Source organism: Hyperoodon ampullatus (assembly GCF_949752795.1).
Source record: "Hyperoodon ampullatus genome assembly, chromosome: X".
NCBI lineage: Eukaryota > Metazoa > Chordata > Mammalia > Artiodactyla > Ziphiidae > Hyperoodon > Hyperoodon ampullatus.
The window spans coordinates 179,018-196,080 of NC_136913.1; the positions used below are offsets into that span (position 1 = coordinate 179,018).

At 45.2% G+C, this 17,063-nt stretch overlaps 1 long non-coding RNA gene across 1 annotated transcript; it reads right to left on the bottom strand.

The window, feature by feature from the left end:
* Positions 1 to 810: 810 nt before the first annotated feature.
* Positions 811 to 16,210, bottom strand: LOC307069878. The gene is made up of 3 exons (XR_013811503.1): positions 15,966 to 16,210; positions 1,732 to 1,849; positions 811 to 1,120 (listed from the first exon to the last, which is right to left on the bottom strand). It is a non-coding gene; the product is annotated as an uncharacterized lncRNA (long non-coding RNA).
* Positions 16,211 to 17,063: the final 853 nt, after the last annotated feature.

Sequence of the window (17,063 nt, forward strand, 5' to 3'; positions counted from 1 at the left end):
GGTCGCGTTCAGTCTCCGTTGCCGTGCGTGGGCTTTCTGTCGTTCCCCCAAGCAGGGTCTACTCTTGGTTGCTGTGCACAGGCTTCTCAGTACAGTGGCTTCTGTTGTGGGGGAGCATGGTCTCTATGCGCACGGGCTTCAGAAGTTGTAGCGCATGGGCTCAGTAGTGGTGGCTCACGGGCTTAGTTGCTCTGAGGTATGTGGGATCTTCTTGGACCAGGGAGCAAACCCGTGTCCCCTGCATTGGCAGGCGGATCCTTGGTTTGCTTTTGTTTTTCTCCCTGTGCTGTGCAGCTTCTTCTCACTAACTAGCTATTTTACATTTGGTATTGTATATATGTCAGTGCTACTCTCTTACTTGGTCGCAGCTTACCCTTCCCCCTTCCCGTGTCCTCACGTCCATTCTCTGCGTCTGCGTCTTTATTCCTGTCCTGCCCCTAGGTTCATCAGAACCATTTTATATTTTTAGATTCCATATATATGTGTTAGCGTACGGTATTTGTTTTTCTCTTTCTGACCTCACTACAAGTAACTCAATTTCGTTTCTTTTTATGGCTAATATTCCATTGTATATATGTGCCACATCGTCTGTCGATGGACACTTTTATAAATTAGACTGGAATGTTCCCTGATAAACCCCCACAAGCTTATGTCTCCTTACTTATGTTTGTTTTGTAAATTTAAATTATATATTTTTTTGGAATACTCTTCCATTGAGTACATCGTCCACTTCTTTGTCCATTCGTCTTTTGATGTACGTTTTCATTGCTACCAACTGTTGACTATAGTAAATATTGGTGGAGTGCAGGATTGCCAGGCTATGACTATTTTATTGCCATTTTCTCAGATAATAGGACCAGCAGTCGGTATGCTTCATTGAGTGGTAGATCAATGTTTAATTTTTCAAAGCACTTCCGTTGTGTTTTCATTAGTGTCTCTTACCACATCCCCCTCAGAACCGAGGGTGCACATTTCTCCACAGCCCCTTCAGCATTTAATGTTTGCAGCATTTTTACTCTTGACCATTCTGACTGGTGTGAGCTGTTCGGTTTTTATAATTTGTGTGTGCATGTCTTTAAAAATTCCTAAAATTCATCATTTTTCCACGCCTTTTTCTTTTCTGTTAAAAGGAAAGCAAAGAAAAAAGTGTGAGTGCAATATACCTCTTGAAATTGTCCTCCTGGAAGGTTGCCCTCCTTTGAATTTTTTGGCCGATTTTAGACCCCAGGATTTTTTTTGGAGGGCAGGGTCATTTACAGAGCTGCACCTCTGATGAATATTTAGTGACCTTTAGCAATGGGATTAAAACTGCTGTTGTGGGAAACGGCCACAAGGAGGCAGCATTTCTCCAGCCCCAAATCTGGGTAGTAGGGCAGCAGAGCCTTTCTGGAAGTCGTGTTCCTAGGTTGTAAATTTAAAGCAACCAAAATTTTCACATTATATATGTCTATTCATGTACAGAACTTCTTCCCATGTAAAATATTACACAGAGTTCCGTAGACCTCCCTTGCTATAGGGTCGGGCTTTTTGACATATGTATATAATATGTATTGGTATACGTAACACTGATCTTAATTTATCCATTCGCCCCACCTTTCCTTTTAGATAAGTATAGTTTTCTCCTACATCTGTGAGTGTCTTTCTCTGTGGAAACATTTTCATTTGGGTCCGTTATTAGATAACGCCTATAAGTAATATCATAGGATATAGGTCTTTTGCTTTGCAACTTACCTCATGTTCCGTGATTATCTCTAGGCTCATCTGTGGTGCCTCAAAGAGCAGTATTTCATTGTTTTCCATGGCGAATATTCCATTGTGTACATGGACCTCTTCTTCTTTATCCATTCACCTGTTGATGGACATTTTGGTTGCTTCACTGCCTTGGCTATTGTGAATAAGGCCACAGTGCAGCTGTTGCAGCCTGTGCCTTCCCGATTCTAATGCAGCACTTTTCTGTTCCCATTATTGGCTGTTACCACTTTACATCTCACCAGCAGCTAGAGGGTACACAGTTCTCTAAAACTCCTACAGTATTTATTGTTTGTAGACTTTTTGTTGATCGTCAGTTGACAGGTGTGATTTGTAAACTTTCTGTAGATTAGAGTTGCATGAATCTAATAATTCCTGAGGTTGAGATTTTATTCATTTTCCTTTTTTTTTTAAAGAGAGTGAGTCAAACTTACCTCTTCATACTATCTTCTTGAAACATTTGCCTGTTTTGAATTTTTTTGTCCATTCCCTACCTCAGCACAATTTTTTTAGGGCAGTTGTCCTTTACAGTGCTGAGTCCTTGTGAATGTTAAGTGACCATTAGCTGTGGGCTTAAAGCCGCACTTGTGGGAAACGTCCACAAGCCGGCAGCATTTGTACTTTTCCCACTCGGTTTTTGGGCAGTAGAGCCTTCCTGGAAATCGTGTTAGTAGGCGGCAAATAAGAGTGGAATGTGCCAGGGAAAACCCCCAAGAGCTTATATCTCCTTACTTCTTGATTGTTTTTTAAATTTAATTTTTATTAATTATCAGAGAACATTTGATAAAAAATATTTTGCTTCTCCTAGGTGTACAGAATCTGGTTCATTATACCAATGTATCTGTCTATTCATCTTTGGATCCCTTCCCATGTAGGTTATTACAGAGTGTTGAGTAGACCTTTCTTGGTATTCCATAGGTATTTTCTGATTATATATTTCATATGTATTAGTACATGTCTGTTAACCTCCATATCCTTATTCATGCATTCCTTACAACTTTCCATTTGGTTAAACATAATTTTGTTTTCTTAATCCATGCGTTTCCTTCTCTTGGAAATACGTGGGTATCAATTTTTAGGTAACACCTAGAAGTGATGTTATACGATAGCTGTGTTTCAGTTTCTTTCTTACTTGAAGTTAGGTGATTATCTGTAGGTCCTTGTATGGTGGTGCAAACGGCACTCTTTCATTGTTTTCCATGGCTAATATTCCATTGTGTTGATGGACCACTTTTTCTTTGTGCATTTTTCTGTCGTTGGACATTTTGATTTCTTCCAAGTCTTGGCTATGGTAAATATTCCTGCAGTTCAGGATTGCCATCCTGTGTCTGTTTCAATCTTCTCTGCTCATGGGATAGGCGCATCTAAGGACCTCCCAGATCACATGGTAGCTGAATTTTTACCTTTAAATGCACCTCCATTATTTTCTCACTACTGGCTGTTACGAGTTTACATCCCCCTAGCAGCTGGCGGGTACACAGTTCTCTAAAACCCCGTCAGCATTTATTGTATGTAGACTATTGGCTGAAGATCATTCTGACGGCTGTGAAGTGATCGTTTCTGTAGATTGGATATGCACGGCTTCATCAATTCCTGATGTTGAGCATTTTTCCATTCCCCCATTTTTTAAGAAAAATAAAAGCCAAAATGTGTGTAAAATATGCGTCTTGAAACTGTCTTCTTGAAATGTTGACATCTTTTGTATTTTCTGGTCGATTAACGACCCTAGATTTTTTTGGATGGCAGCTGTCATTTTCAGGCCTGCAATTATTTTAAATATTAAGTGACCATTAGCGCTGGTTTAAAAGCTGCTGTTGTGTGATACGGCCAAAGGCGGCAGCATTTCTCCTTACCAAATCTGGTTACTAGGGCAAAAGAGCCATAATGGAAGTTGTGTTGTTGGTTGTCAATTAGAATGCAATGTGCCAGCAAAAAGCCCCTTAAGTTTATGTCTCTTTACTTCTGGTTTGTTTTTTTAATTTAATTTTTATTTTTCATCACACAAATTTCACTACTATCTCTTGTTTGTTCTAGGTGTGCAAAATGTGTTTCTTTTACATGTACACATATATCTATTCTTCTTTGGATCCTTTTGTCAAAAAGCTCAACCTCATGAATTATTAGACTGATGCAACTCTAATCTACAAAAAGTTTACAAATCACACCTGTCAACTGATGATCAGCAAAATGTCTACAGACAGTAAACACTGAAGGAGTTTTAGAGAACTGTGTACCCTCTAGCTGCTGGTGAGATGTAAAGTGGTAACGGCCAATAATGAGAACAGAAAGGAGCTGCGTTAGAAAAGTAAACATTGAGGTACCATTCGATGCAGCAGGCCCAGCGCTAGGCCTCTCACCTGACAAGTCCAGAATCGGGAAGACACAGGCTGCAACAGCTGCACTGCGGCCTTATTCACAATAGCCAAGGCAGTGAAGCAACCAAAATGTCCATCAACAGGTGAATGGATAAAGAAGAAGAGGTCCATGTACACAATGGAATATTCGCCATGGAAAACAATGAAATACTGCTCTTTGAGGCACCACAGGTGAGCCTAGAGATAATCACGGAACATGAGGTAAGTTGCAAAGCAAAAGACCTATATCCTATGATATTACTTATAGGCGTTATCTAATAACGGACCCAAATGAAAATATTTCCACAGAGAAAGACACTCACAGATGTAGGAGAAAACTGTACTTATCTAAAAGGAAAGGTGGTGGGGATGGATACATTAAAGTCAGTGTTACGTACACCAATACATATTATATACATATGTCAAAAAGACCGATCCTATAGCAAGGGAGGTCCACGGAACACTGTGTAATATTTTAGATGGGAAGAGGATCTGTACGTGAATAGACATATATAAGGTACAAATGAACCAGATTGTGTACAGCTAGGACAAACAATATTCTAATCATTACCCCGATTACACAAACTAAGACAACCAACAAGAAGTAATGAGACATAAACTTATGGGGGTTTCTCCCGGCACATTCCATTCTAATTTAAAACCTAGGAACACGACTTCCAGAAAGGCTCTGCTGCCCTACTACCCAGGATTGGGGAATGGAGAAATGCTGCCTCCTTGTGGCCGTTTCACACAACAGCAGCTTTAAACCCACTGCTAATAGTTCACCAAACGTGCAGTTCTGTAATGACACCTGTCCACCAAAAAACTCCTGGTGTCGAAAATCGAATAAGAAATTCAAAAGAGGGCCACCTTCCAAGAAGACAATTTCAAGAGGTATATTGTATGCACACTTCTCCATTTTTTTTTAACAGAAACAAAAAAAGGCTTGGAAAAAGGATGAATTTTAGGAATTTATAAAGACATGCAAACCCAAATTACAAAAACCTATCAGCTCACAGCAGTCAGAATGGCCATTAGCAAAAATGCTTCAAGCAATAAATGCTGAAGCGATTGTGGAGAAGTGTGTACCCTCCGTTCTAAGGGGGACGTGGTAAGAGCCACTAATGAAAACACAATGGACGTGCTTTGAAAAGGGAAACATTGAGCTACCAGTCAGTCAATCATACCCACTGCTGGACCTATCACCTGAGAAAATGAGAATCAGAAACTCAGACTGGCAATTCTGCACTCCAGCAATACTTACCATAGCCAACACTTGGAAACAACGAAAATGTCCATCAACAGAGGGATGCACCGAGAAGCAGTGGTCCATGTACACAATGGAATATTACTCCAATAAAAAGTATAACTTAAATTTAAAAACAAACATAAGTAAGGAGACATAAGCATTTGGGGGTTTATCCAGGCACATTCCTCTCTAATTTATAACCGAGGAACACCACTGGCAGGAAGGTCTGTTTCCCTAGTACCAGCGTGGGGAACGTAGAAAGGCTGCCACCCTCTGGCCGTTACCTGCAAAAGCAGCTTTAAAGCCTGTGCTAATGGTCACTTCATGTGAACAAGTAGTGCAGGGCTGTAAATGAAACCTGCCCTCAGAATGTCTTGAGGGAGGTTAGGGCCAAAAAATTTCAAAATGTGACACATACTTTAAGAAAACACTTTGAAGAGCTAAGCTGTAATCACAGTTTGAAAAATAAAAAGGACATGCATTAAAGCTTAATTTCAGTGGATTATGAGACACACACAAATTCAACCACAAAGAGGTATCAGCTCACACCCCTCAGAATAACCATCAGCAAGAAACCTATAAACAATAAATGCTGAAGGTGTTGTGGAGAAATGCAAACCCTCAACTCTCAGTGGGACGTACCCTGGAAATAGCCACTAATGAGAACAGAATGGATATGCCTTTAAAAGGTAGACATTGAGCTACGACATCATTCAGCAGGGCCATTCCTGGACCTATAACAAAAGAAGACAGAATTGGAAAGGCACAGGAGGGCACATGTGCACTGCACAGTATTACAATAGCCAAGATATGGAAGTAACCAAAAAGTCCAGCAACACATGGGTGGACAAAGAAGAACTGCTACATGTAGAGATGGAATATTAGCTGGGGAAAAAATGAAACAATGCCATTTGCAGCACCATAGATGTGTCTAGAAGTAATCACGCAAGTTGTAGTAAGTGAGAAAGCGAAAGACACATATCCTATCATATCACTTATAGGTGTTAGCTAAAAGTTGATACCAATGAAGATATTTCCACAGAGAAAGGCAATTACAGAATCATTAAACAACTTAGGGTTCAGCATAAGGAAAGGTGTGAGGATTGGATACATTACGATATTGGTGTTAACAGAGATATACGAACGCATGTGAAATATATAATCACCAAAGACCTATGGCACACCAACAGAAGAGTACTCAACGTTGTGTCATAACCTACATGGAAAAAGGATCTGAAGAAAAGTAGATATATGTATATGTGTAAAAGAACCCCATCTTGCACAGCTAGAACAAAGAAAACATTGTGATCAAATTGGCTGTGATCAAAAGTAAAAATTAAATTAAAAAACGAACAGGAAGGAATGAGACATAATCTTAAGGGGATTTTCCTGGCACTTTCCATTCTAATTTACAGCCTACAGCACAACTTCCATTATGGCTGTCTTGCCCTAGTAACCAGATTTGGTAAGGAGAAATGCTTCTGTCTTCTGGCCGTTTCACACAACAGCAGGTTTAAACCCAGCGCTAATGGTCACTTAATATTCAAAATAATTGCAGGCCTGTAAAAGACACCTGCCATCAAAAAAAATTCTAGGGTCGTAACTCGACCAGAAAATTCAAAAGACGTCAACATTTCAAGAAGACAATTTCAAGAGGCATATTTTACGCACATTTTGTCTTTTCTTGCTTTTTTTCCTTTAAAAAGAAAAAGGGAATGGAAATGCTCAACATCAGCAATTAATAAAGATTGCAAATCCAATCTACAGAAACTTTTACCACACAGCCACCAGAATGATCACCCGGAGAATAGTGTACAATTAATAAATGCTGAAAAGGTTTTAGGGAACTGTGTACCCTCTAGCTGCTGCGGGGAGATAAACTGGTAAGAGCCAGTAGTGAGAAGAGAATGGCGGTGCGTTTAAAGGTTAAAATTGAGCTGCCATGTGATCTGGTATGTCCTGTCATGCGCCTATCACTGAGCACACTAGAATGAAAAAGATACCGGCTGGCAATCCTGCACTGCAGGAACATTTACCATCGCCAAGATTTGGAAGAACCCAAAATGTCCATCAACAGAAAAAGGGACAAGGAAGAAGTGGTCCATGTACACAATGGAATATTAGCCATGGAATAGAATAAAACTGTGCCGTTTGCACCACCATAGAAGGAGCTAAAGATCATCACCCAACTTGAAGTATGAAAAAAATTGAAAGACAGACAGCCTATGACATCACTTATAGGTGTTACCTAAAAATTGATACCCACGAACTTATTTCCAAGAGAAGGAAAAGCATGGATTAAGAAAATAAAATTACGTTTAACCCGATGGAAAGTTGTACGGAATGGATGAATTAGTATATGGGGGTTAAGAGACATGTACTAATACATATGAAATATTTAATCACAAAATACCTATGGAATACCAAGGAAGGTCTACTCAACACTTTGTAATAACCTACACGGGAAGGGCTCCAAAGATGAATAGACAGATACATTGATATAATGAACCAGATTCTGTACACCTAGGAGAAACACAATATTTTTTATCAAATTTGCTCTGATAATTAATAAAAGTAACCAAAAAGTCCAGCAACAGATGAGTGGACAAAGAAGAACTGGTACATGTACCGACGGAATATTAGCCAAGGAAAAAAAGGACACAATGCCATGTGCAGCACCGTAGATGATTCTAGAGGTAATCACACAACCTGGAGTAAGTCGGAAAGAGAAAGACATATATCGTATGATATCACTTATAGGTGTTACCTAAAAATTGATACCAGTGAAAATATTCCCACAGAGAAGGGCAATCACAGATTCATTAAACAAACTTAGGGTTCACCAATGGAAAGGTGTGAGGATTGGATACATTAGGATATTGGGGTTAACAGACATATACAAACACAGGTGATATATATAATCACCAAAGACCTACGGAATACCAAGAGAAGGCTACTCAACATTCTGTCATAACGTACATGGGAAAAGTATCCCAGGAAGAATAGACATATGTTTATGTGTAAAAGAACCACATCTTCCACACCTAGAACAAACCAAACATTGTAATAAAACTTGCTGTGATAAAAAATAAAAATTATATTAAAAAAACGAACAAGAAGTTGTGAGACATAAACATAAGGGGCTTTTTCCTGGCACATTCCATTCTAAATTACAACCTAGAACACGACTTCCATTGAGGCTCTGTTGCCCTAGTAACCAGATTTGGTAAAGCAGAACTGCTGCCACCTTGTGGCCGTTTCACGCAACAGCAGCTTTAATCCCAGCGCTAAAGGTCAGTTGATATTCAAAATAATTGCAGGCCTGTAAATCACACCTGCCCTGAAAACAAATCCTGGGGTCGTATATTGACCAAAAAATTCAAAAGACGTCTACATTTCAAAACGACAGTTTCAAGAGGCATATTTTACGCACATTTGTGTTCTGTTTCTTTCTTTTTCTTTCTTTCTTTGTTAAAAAAACGGGAATGGAAAAAGGCTGAACATCAGGAATTAATAAAGCCATGCAAATCCAGTGTACAAAAACGTTCACCTCACAGCCTTCAGGATGATCATCAGCAAAAAAAAGTCTACAAAGAATAAATGCTGAAAGGGTTTTAGAGAACTGTGTACCCTTTAGTTGCTGGTGGGATGTAACCTGGTAACAGCCAGTAGTGAGAACAGAATGGAGGTGCGTTTAAGGGTAAAAATGGAGCTACCATGTGATCTGGTAGGCCCACTCATGGGCCTATCACCTGAGTAGACCAGAATCAAAAAGACACAGGCTGGCAATCCTGCACTGCAGCAGCATGTACCATAGCCAAGACCTGGGAGAAACCAAAATGTCCATCAACAGAAAAATGCACCAAGAAGAAGTCGTCCATGTACACAATGGAATATTAGCCATGGAAAAGCATGGAACAGTGCCGCTGGCACCACCATAGAAGGATCTAGAGATAATCACCCAACTTGAAGTAAGAAAGAAACCGAAAGACAGACATCCTATGACATCACTTACAGGTGTTACCTAAAAATTGATACCCATGAAATAATTTCCAAGAGAAGGACACGCATAGATTCAGAAAACCAAATTATGTTTAACCAAATGGAAAGGTGTAAGGAATGTATGAATTAGGATATGGGGGTTAACAGACATGTACTAATACATATGAAATATATAATCACAAAATACCTATGGAATACGAAGAGAGGTCTACTCAACACTCTATAATAACATACACGGGAAAGGATCCAAAGAGGAATAGACAGATACATTGATAGGATGAACCAGAAACTGTACACCTAGGAGAATCTACATTTTTATCAAATTTGCTCTGATAATTAATAAAAAATAAATTTAAAAAGCAAACAACAATTTAGGACATATAAGCTCTTGGGGGTTTGCGCTGGCACATTCCACTCTAATTTGAAGCTTACTAACACGACTTCCAGGAAAGCTCTGTTGCCCAAAAACCCAGAGTTGGAAATGTAGAAATGCTGCCGCCTTGTGGCCGTTTCCCACAAGAGCGGCTTTAAACCCACAGCTAATGGTCACTTAACATTCACAAGGACTCAGTGCTGTAAAGGACACCTGCCCTAAATAATTTTGCGGATGTAGGGAATGGCCAAAAAAATTCAAAACTGGCAAATTTTCAAGGAGATAGTATGGAGGGGTAAGTTTTACTCACTCATTTTAAAAAAAAAAGAGGAAAATGGATAAAAGCTCAACATCAGGAATTATTAGACTCATGCAAATCTAACCTCCAAAAAGTTTTCAACTCACACATGTCAACTACCATCAGCAAAAAATCTACAAACAATAAATGCTGAAGGGGTTTTAGAGAACTGTGTACCCTCTAGCTGCTGGTGAGATGTAAAGTGGAAACAGCCAATAATGAGAATAGAAAGGAGCTGCCTTTAAATGTAAAAATTGAGCCACCATTCCATTCAGCAGGCCCACCGCTGAGCGTCTCACCTGAGAAGTCCAGAGTCGAGAAGGCACAGGCTTCAACAGCTGCACTGCAGGAATTTTCACAATAGCCAAGACACGGAAGCAACCAAAATGTCCATCACCAGATGAGTGGAAAAAGAAGAAGTGGTCCATGTACAAAATGGAATATTCGCCATGGAAAACAATGAAACACTGCTCTTTGAGGCACCATAGTTGAGCCTAGAGATAATCACAGAACATGAGGTAAGTCGGAAAGCAAAAGACATATCCTATGATGTCACTTATAGGCATTATCTAACAACTGACACAAATGAACATATTTCCACAGAGAAAGACACTCACAGACTTAGAAAACAAACTATGCTTATCTAAAAGGAAAGGTGGGGTGAATGGAAAAATTAAGATTAGGGTTACCATACGTGTACAAATACCTATTAAATACCTGTATCAAAAGACCGACCATATAGCAAGTGAGGTCTATAGAACTGTGGAGACGTCCCAATTGCTTGACCGCTTTCCGACCCGCCGGGCCTCGGGTGATTGTGGAGACGTCCCAATCGCCTGACCGCCCTCCGACCTGCCGTGAATTGGAGACTGAGACCAGGCACGCCTCTCTCCTTCTCCATTCACTCAGGGACAGACTGGGGGTCATGGGAACCTCAGAATCGAAACCAGATTCTAAGACACCCCTGGGGTGTCTCCTAGCCAATTTTACAGCCCTTTCTCCCAAGATCTTTCTCCCAAGATCTCCGTTGCCGACGGCTTATTTTCTATTCCACTGTGGCCTGGCCACAATATCCTCTAGGCAATCAATCCAAATGGCCTCCCGAAGGGACTTTCGATTTTAACATCCTCCGTCATCTAGATAGTTACTGCCGCAGGATGGGCAAATGATCCGAGGTCCCCTAGGTTCAGGCCTTCTGGTATTTACGCTCCCGCCCCTCCCTCTACGTCGATTGTTCCACTTCCCAGATCTTTCTTGCCAAACAGACATCTCCTACATCCAAGCCCCTAATTTCCTTTGACGATGACCCCTCTCCACTAGCCGACCCACCCAAATCTCTCGCCTCTCCCCCCTCCAGAGCTCCTCTCCAGCCTCCACCCTACCCTGAAGCGGTCCGTCCTCCTGAACCCGCTCCGGCCCATCCAACCGCTCCCCCGCCTCCCTCAACGGTTTCTCCGCCCTCGCCCCTTGCTTCGCCAATTAGTGCACATACACGCTCTCACGACTCCCAAGATCCAAATCTCCTCTGCCCTCTGAGGGAGGTAGCAGGAGCGGAAGGATTAGTTAGAGTTCATGTTCCCTTTTCCCTCCAAGATCTCTCTCAAATAGAAAAGCGATTAGGCTCCTTTTCGGCGGACTCTTCCCGCTACATCAAATAATTTCGCTACCTCTCTCAAGCTTACGATCTAACCTGGTATGATATCTCTGTGATCCTATCTTCTACTCTGACCCCTGACGAGAGGGAAAGAATTCAAACCATGCAGATCAGGTTCACCTTACCGACAACTCCAATCCTGTCGGAGTGACTGCCGTACCTGGTACCAATCCAGGCTGGACTTATCAGGATGACCAAGATGGCCGTCGTAAACACGACCTCATGATCCAATGCCTCCTGGCTGGCATGCAGGCTGCCGCTCATAAGGTAGTCAGTTTTGAAAAACTAAAAGAGATAACCCAAGAACCTAACAAAAATCCAGCTATCTTTCTTAATCGCCTTACAGAGGCCTTAACTCTCTACACCCGGCTGGATCCCAACACCCCGGCAGGGGCAGCGGTCCTAGCCACCCATTTTACCACCCAATCAGCCCCGGACATCCGAAAGAAATTAAAACCGGCAGAAGACGGCCCTCAAACCCCTATTCGAGATCTGGTAAAGATGGCCTTTAAAGTGTACACTGGCCGTGAGGATTTGGCAGGATCCAGCTGACAGGCTCGGATGCACCAGAAGGTGGCCCTCCAAACCCAACCTCTTGTAGCCGCCCTAAGGCCGGCCACCTCCCATGTATCACAGCATCCATGGGTTCCGCAAAATGCAACCCCGCCAGGGGCCTGCTTCAAATGCAGAAAAGAAGGCCACTGGGCTCGCCAATGTCCCAATCCCCGACCTCCTTCTAAGCCCTGTCCCAGCTGCGGGTTAACAGGCCACTGGAAGAGCGACTGCCCTACGACTGGCCCTCCCTCAGCGTCTCCACGTGGGGGTGGGCCGACCCAACGGCATTACCACTCGAACTGCTGGGATTGGCTGACGACTGACGGCACCCGGACTCGAAGACCCCCATCACCATCGCCAAGCCCAGGGTAACGCTACAGGTAGCGGGTAAGTCCATCTCATTTCTGGTGGACACGGGGGCTACCTATTCGGTCCTGCCTACTTATTCTGGGCCAGTTTCTCCTTCCCAGATCTCGGTCATGGGTATTGATGGCAAACCACCCTTCCCACTCCAGACCGGTCCGCTCCCATGTCATATCGAAGGACTCCCTTTTACTCATTCCTTCTTAGTCATACCATCCTGCCCAGTTCCCTTGCTAGGCCGAGATGTCCTTTTCCACTTAGGGGCCTCCCTCCAGCTGGATAGACTTGACCCTATGGTCCCCTCCTCCCAACTCCTGCTTCCTCTTCTCGGCCTGTCTCTAGAACCCTCCCCCTCCTATCCCCCTCTTCCAATCACACCAACCCCATCAATCCCCAAGTCTGGGATACTTCTAAGCCCATAACAGCAACACACCATTCCCCCGTCCTCATCCGCCTAAAGGACCTCTCCAAATTTCCATCAAGGCCCCAATTTCCCATCTCTGAGACTCACCTTAGGGGCCTACGACCTATTATCACCAGACTCCTAAACCAGGGACTCCTTATCCCCATTGACTCTCCCTGCAACACCCCCATCCTGCCTGTGCGCAAGGCCTCTGGGGATTATCGCCTGATCCAGGACCTCCGACTAATCAATGAGGCCATAATTCCTCTCCACCCAGTAGTACCAAACCCATACACCTTGCTCTCCCATATCCCCCCATCCACAACCCAGTTTATGGTTCTGGATCTCAAAGATGCCTTTTTCACTATCCCCCTACATCCTGACTCCTATTTCCTCTTCACCTTTACCTGGACGGATCCGGATACTCATACTTCCAGTCAGCTCACCTGGACAGTTCTTCCCCAGGGCTTCCGCGACAGTCCTCACCTCTTCGGTCAGGCGCTGGCACGGGACCTCACTTCCTGCTCCGATACCCCCAGCACACTCCTTCAATATGTAGATGACCTCCTCCTTTGTAGCCCATCTCTCAGCCTCTCAAGACAACATACTGCAGATCTCCTCAATTACCTTGGCTCTCGCGGTTATCGGGTCTCCCCAGCCAAGGCTCAGTTATCTGTATCTTCTGTAACCTACCTGGGGCTCCACCTTACTCCCACCACAAAAGGTCTAACAGCCGATCGCACCCGGATTATCCGTGAACTCCAGCCTCCGGAAACAGCGGAACAAATTCTCTCCTTTTTGGGCCTTATAGGATTTTTCCGACACTGGATCCCTAACTTTGCTCTCCTCGCTAAACCCTTATATCTAGCCACTAAAGAAACCCCTCAAGGACCCCTCACCTCTCCTTCCGCCGTTCAACAGGCCTTTCTCACCCTCCGTAACGCTCTGATATCTTCTCCTCCCCTTTCTCTGCCCAACCCAAACCGACCTTTTCACCTTTTTGTGGATGAACGGGCCGGAATAGCCACTGGACTCCTTGCCCAGCCTGTAGGGCCTTCCTACCGCCCCGTGGCTTACCTCTCCAAACAGCTAGACCCAACCATTCGGGGATGGCAACCATGCCTTCGGGCCCTAGCAGCAACAGCCAAACTGACCAAACGAACACTACAGATACTCAACCACACAGGAATAGGTAACATCTCCGACTGCTTTCTATGTGCCTCGCTTGGTCGGCCACCCTTGGCTGCTGTCCCACTCGACCAGCCCTTCAATTCTACTTCCTACACCTCCCCAAACTCACCTTTTTCCCCGTTAAAAGTCCCCATATTCCTTGATTCAAAAAAATCTCACCACCTGTTACGGCAGCCGCCCAAATCTAGCTGATACTGGGTTTCTTTGCAACACATCCCTCACGGTAAACACATCAATTGAAGCACCACCAGGCATGTTTTTGTGGTGCAATGGTTCCCTCACAAAAGAGATCAATTCTTCCTCCCCCTTCCCACGTATCCCCGTTACTCTCGTCCCACAACTCACACTGTATAGCCAAGCCAAATTTTCCTCGCTAATCACGCCGCCCTTTACCCGACAGAAAAGAGCTATCTTTCTTCCTCTGCTCGCAGGCATCTCTCTCGCCTCCTCCCTGGTCGCTGCAGGCCTCGGGGGCAGGGGGAGCTCTAACACATAGTGTTTCAACATCCCGCGACTTAGAACATAAACTCCAACTAGCCATTGAAGGCTCCGCCGCCTCCATCTCCTCTCTCCAGCGCCAAATCACCTCCATAGCCCGAGTCGCTCTCCAGAATCGACGAGCCCTGGATCTCCTGACGGCCGACAAAGGAGGTACCTGCCTCTTCCTACAGGAGGAATGCTGCTGTAAACGCCCTCCATCGCTTAAGAGAAGAACTCCGACGCAAACACCAACAGTCCGCCTCCCCAATTCCCGATTGGTGGCGATCCACCCTCTATACCTGGCTAACACCAGTCTTAACCCTTAATTCTCATCTGTATCTTGCTCATGTTTGCCCCCTGTTTTCTTAGGTTCCTTCGCTGGCGCATGGAGGAAGTCTCTCGGGTGGCCACAAACCAAATGTTCCTCGGTCCTTACACCTTGCTTCCTACAGAACCCCCCACTGGTCTCCCCTAAGCCTCGGACCTCTGGTCGCCCGACTCCCCTTTCGACACCCTCATTCAGCATGAAGTAGTCAGAGGTCGGAACGCCGCCCCATTACACCAAAGATGTCGGGATATAAGGCCAACTGGCCCGAGGCAGGGGAACGCAATCAGATTCACAGGTTGCATCAGACCGAAACTCTCCGGACCACCCAGTTCCAGAAACTGACCTGGAGACATTCCGGACCACCCAGGTCCAGGAACTGACCTGGGGGCTTTCCACCCGGCCCAGCCTTCCCGCCTTTCGAGGGACGGGACTAGCGGTCCCAAGACTGATGTAACCGGCACCAGATAGTGCCACGACACCCGAAGAGACCACCAGATAAGGAATTCCCTGCGCCCTCCCAGATTCACCACACCCCTTTCCCTTCTTCCCCTATAAAATCTTGCCCAACCCTCGCCCGGGGGCGACTTCTCTGGCCCCGTTCTCTCGGACCAGTGAACCTCGCCCGGGAGCTCCCCCTAATAAAGCTCACTTGAAGCTTTCCTCTGTTTCGCGATGCCGTTTGTTAAGATCCGACCTTACACTTACACATCAAGGATGGCTCTGAGCTGAATTTCTGCAAAACAAAACCATCCCATGCAAAGAACAACCCAGTAGAGCTTTGTATCCCATCAGCTACAGGAAGAGAATGGCTGCCGACTACTGAAAGCCAGCAGCACTTACAACTTAACTCCCATGGCCTCTGCAGTGCTACGTCTGAGTTTTCTGTTTCTGCCCCTGTACCAAACAGCTCTGGAGTAATTCCTCGTTCCTTCCTCCACCCACCCCCACCAACCCCTGTCCCCTTACCTGCGGTCCGCAGCCCTCCCGCTCCGCGCTCGGATGCCGCTGGGGTGCCAGGGACACACGGGACGGGTCGTTCCCAGCCGCCGGGCGCTGGCTCCCTAGACTCCCTCCGCTCCGCGCTCGGATGCCGCTGGGGTGCCTGGGACCCACTGGACGGGTCATTCCCAGCCGCCGGGCGGTGGCTCCCTAGACCCCGCCGGCTCGCGTGGCGCCGACGGCTAGGAGCCCCGAGGACGCCCCGCGCCATGTGCGCTCTGGCCGGGACGCCCAGTTCCGGGACACTCCCTTCCGGGAGACGCGCGCAGACCGCCGCCGCGCTCAGGTGACCCGCAGCCAATGCCGAGCAAGACCCGCCCCGTTAGGCGCAGCAGGATCTCGGCGCTCCAGGCACGGGCGCCGGGGGGCGGGCGTCTCCTCTCCTGAGAGGCAGCTAGCGATGCCCCGGGGCGCGGGCCCCTGCGGCGCGGAGACCGCTCCAGGCTGGATTCACCGACACCAACGCCGCCAGGAGGAGCGCTTGGCGGGACTCGGCAAACAACCCAATGTTTTAAATGGAAAAAGGACTTCAAAAGACCCTTCTCCAGATAAGACATACAAATGGTCAGCAAGCACATGAAGAGATGTTAATCGTCATCAGTCGTGATGAAATGCAAGTTAACACCACAACGCCGACCCCTCCACACACTAGAAGGCCTACAATCGAGAAAACTAAAAATAACAAATGTTGGCAAAAATTTAGAGAAACGGATACAGAATTTCCCATAGGGAAAATGAGTAAGTTCCGGAGGTGGATGCTGAGAACATTTCTACAACAATGTTGTACAAAACAACTACGTGAATGGTGTTAATGCCATAGAACTGTATGCTCAACGTGATTCAAATGGTAAATGTTATGTTATGTGGGGGGTCGTGAGAGATCTCGCTCTGAAACTCCAAAAGAGGGAGGTGGGCCTTGGGTTTCCACTGGCTCTGCTTTAAAGCATCATGGCTTTCTGTTCCATACGGGAGGAGGGGGACTCAAAAGGCCCAGTCAGTGGGGCGACATTGGTTAAGTCCCTGGTTTCTTGCTGCATAGACGAGGCTGGGGTGCAAGGAGACATC